The sequence below is a fragment of the Plecotus auritus genome (assembly GCF_963455305.1).
Source record: "Plecotus auritus genome assembly, chromosome: 2".
Taxonomy (NCBI): Eukaryota; Metazoa; Chordata; class Mammalia; order Chiroptera; family Vespertilionidae; genus Plecotus; species Plecotus auritus.
Window position 1 is genome coordinate 178,376,256 of NC_137771.1, and position 4,016 is coordinate 178,380,271.

Consider the following 4,016-nt stretch of genomic DNA (forward strand, 5'->3'; position numbering starts at 1 on the left):
CCTGGCTGACCCAGTAGTGGGACTGTGTGGGGTGGGGGTGAGGGTGTCTCTGGCCAGGCCACAGTCCAAATGGGAAGACACCAGCCAATCACAAAGTCACAAGAGTGCCTCACAAGCCTGGATGTAGGCCCAGGAATCACATAGGAACCTGGGGCAGGCCCCCTGCACATTCATCATTAAATTATACAGGATGAGGCTGTTTATGAATTAATTACAAAAGAGTGATATTTACAAAAATCTGTACACACATTTGAAAAACTCACAAAATTGTCATCTATGTATTACAAGTTGCTAGACCAAAATAATAGAAATGGGATAAAATTATACATTTCATTTCTCAATTCTTTTCAAAAAATTAATATTTTTAAAGCACATACACTACTTACCTTAGCAAGACCCATGAAGAAACTGAGCAACCCAGCTTTTCTTGAGTCCCCACAGGCCTTGAGCCATGAATAGGCCCAGCCAGGGGACATGCTACATGGGGCAAGGGAATCAGGCCACAGTGCATAACAGAATGCTGAAACACAACAAAGGAGGAAGATGTCTTTGGCTAAAACCTTGGCATTAAATAAAAGAGGCAAATAGGATGGAAACATGAAACCCTGCAAGCCAGATTGGGACATAGCAAGGCAGAGGCAATGTTGAAAGCTGGCTCCAAGAAGGGTGGGAACCAGGCCTGGGCACGTACCTGGATGGAAGCAAGCTGTGTTTCAACCAGTTGGGTGTGCCTACTAGGCCTGGCAGAGATCACATGCAAAAAAGGAATAGGAAGGGCAGTTGAGCCACCTTGGCAACAGCAAACTCAAGTAACTAAAATGGATGTAATGCAAAAGTTGCAACCAAGTACTGTAGACATGCTACCTGCTTGCTTTAAAGGTCATGTGGCAATGTTGGGCCAAAGGCAGGACCTTGTCTTTATCCTGGGTGCCTGTATCCGCAGCCACAGAGACTTCCAAGTTTTCCAATGTGTGTGGGATAGGAGAGACAGAACCCTGCCTCCTTAAGTGTTGGTTGAAAGCTCCTGGGTTCAATTTTTACAAAATTGAAATCTTTATGTGCTATAATTGAAATACAGATCAAGGCTCAGAGTTTGTGCTTCTTTGTACAGTCTGTGTTCCCTGTTGGAACCTCCAGGCTAAAGATGGACAGAAGAATAGCTGGGTCTCTCACCCCATGGCAGAGCACCCAGCCTGAGCTCCATCTCAGAACATCACAACAGCCCTTCAACACTGGCAAGGTGTCCAAGAAAACCCAGAGGTGTCACATGAAGGCCCCCTGAGCAGGATGCAATGCACAGTTCCACAGGAGAACTGGGTGGTGATGTCCCTAGGGGAGCTCTGCTGTTTTCAGATGGGCACCAGGCCTTGGGGGCCATACAGGGTCACTGAGGCAATGTGGTTATTCTGTGTAACCTCAAAGACCATCAACTGAAGACCAAATAAGAATGTGGAGCCAAATGGGTTGGTGTTGTTTGGGGAGGAGGACCTGTGAAGGACAACAGGCTTCTCCACAGGGTGACCCAGGAGCTCCTGGATGTTGTCCCACTTGCTATAAGTTGTGCATGTTTCTGTCTGACCATCTGCATTTTCTTTCTTTATGGCTATTGGGATCTTGACCTCACAACAGTGATAAATGTTAAAATTATAATGCCCAGGGTACTTGGCGTGAAGGACAAACTTCTGTACTTTGTGAATATTTGAGTCAAAGAGAATGTCCACTCTGAAAGTGAAGTAATTTAAAATGTAATCATTGTACTTGGATGGAACTTGTTTAAGAGGGGAAGGAGAATGAATGTTCATCTTGTCTTTTGACTTATAGAAGACCTTGTGTGGAGAACCAAGCATGCTAAGAACATCTTGTCAGAAATCACCAAAATACACTGAATGTTCAAATATCCACATCTTGGCATCTGCTAACAGGCCAGGTCCACAACCTGCAACAAGTAGGTGAAGTCGTAAGCCTGAGGGTCCAGTTCCATCTCAAAGAACATCTACACTCTCAGCATACACAATGTCCAGGAAACAGCTCGGGGTCATCACGGGAGCCTTGGTATCCTATAGGCTGTTTCCACTGTAGATGTTCATTCATTTCACAGTTGCTCTGTGGGGTATCTGGAGAGAATCCAGACCATGGGCAAAATTGGGCTCATACTTGGGTGCCTCTGTCTGCGAGTCTAACTGAAAAGAGGAAGATAGTCCTCTGAAGTTGAAGTGGAAGCGTTGCTCAGTGGAGTTGTTCACTCCAGGATGGGTTGTACCGAAAGACTGGTCAATCTGCTCCATGGTGGGAGTATGGCCTGAGAGTTAAAATGTATTCCACAATATTTTAACTTTACTTTAGTCAAATAATATACTTCAATCACCTTAAGTCTCTGATTGAAAGCATCAAACAGTAGTTTGATCCCGTCCTGTGTCAGGTTAAGAATGAGGTCATGGCTTAGAGGAGACTGTTCACTGTGGAGAACCTGGACATTTTTGATGATAGGACAATGCTTCTGAAGAATGGCTACTGCCTGAGCCAGAGAAATTCTCAGCATGAATTTCCATTGCTCGTTCTCCAGAGAGCCCTTGGGCACCACCTCCAGATCCAGCATTGGCTTGGCTTTCTGGTTGGGGCAGAGGGACCAGAGCTCACCTCACCAGCAGCCTCCTTAGTAGGGGCAGTGGCAGCAGTGGTAGCATCTCTCTCAATTTTTCTACTTACTAGAAGAAAACAGCCTAAGTGCTTAATAGATCCAGGAAGTAATTATTCAAATGTATTTGAGTCAGCATGGATTCACTGTACTAGTATATGGACCCTGGTTATCTGTGCTTCTCTTGTCACTCATTATGAGAGTTAAGATGTAACTGAATCTTAGTGCTATCTGCAAATCTATAATAATAAAAGCGTAATATGCAAATCAACCAAACGACTGAACAGCAGAACAACTATCCAGACAACCTTCTGGATCACCATGCTATGACACACACTGGCACCAGACCAGCCAAGCGGGTGTGATGCGATTGGTCCGGGGGCCTGCCATCGCCCCACGATTGCCCCAAAGAGGGAGGCCCAGGCCACCTGCCTGGCAGCACTGCGGTGGGTGGGCGGGGCCTCCCTCTGCAGGGTGATCGATCTGGGGGCCTTGCAATCCATTGCCCCACAGAGGGAGGCCCAGACAACCAGCTAGGGATGCTGTGATGAGTGTGTGGAGCCAGCCAGCGATCGCCCCACAGAGGGAGGCTCAGGCCAGCCAAGCAATCACACCCCACGCCTGTCACCTGCAGAAGGAGGCAACCGGTGGCAGGGTATGGGGGGCAGCACCACACATATGGCAAGCAGTGGCAGTGGCAGGGGCTGGGCCAGCTGCTGGCAGCCTGGGAAGGAAAGCCCCGATAGGCCCTGATCACCAGCCAGGGACTCCACCTGAGGGGTCCTGGATTGCGAGAGGGTACAGGCGGGGCTGAGGGACATCCCCAACCCCCCATACATGAATTTCGTGCTCTGGGCCTCTAGTTGTACTATAACTTGATGTAGTCTTCATTTACAAAATTAAAATCTTTATATGCTATAATTGAAATACAGATTAAGTGATCAAAAAGGATTGCTCTTTAATATGTGAAGTTAAAATATTTGGTGTAAATTTTCTTTAAAATTGGGGCATCTGTTATTGAGTCAATATTTTCCAGCTCTGCTTTTCCCCAATTATGAGCAAAGACAACTCAGGTTAAAAGTGTGGCTCTACAATTGATTAGATCTAGGTTTCACTTTTGGCTCCACCAATTGCTTTTTTTGTGGTAAAAGGTAAAAAAAATACACACACACAAATTACAATTTTGAGGGACTGTTGTGAGAATTAAGTAAAATACTATATATAGAACAAGGTCTGGCATGGGATAACTGTGCAATAAAAGGTAATAATAACCTTGTTATATAATATAACCATGTATACTAAGGGCTCTAAAAACAAATAATCTAACTTCATTATCTGTCTAATATAATCAATACTGAAAATTTGTTTTTAGATGAGCAGT

At 45.4% G+C, this 4,016-nt stretch overlaps 1 pseudogene across 1 annotated transcript; it reads right to left on the reverse strand.

The window, feature by feature from the left end:
- Window positions 1-1,329: 1,329 nt before the first annotated feature.
- On the reverse strand, window positions 1,330-2,596 carry LOC308241930 (phagosome assembly factor 1-like; annotated as a pseudogene). Its single transcript has one exon. The product of its transcript is annotated as a phagosome assembly factor 1-like (transcript).
- Between the last annotated feature and the right edge of the window lie 1,420 nt (window positions 2,597-4,016).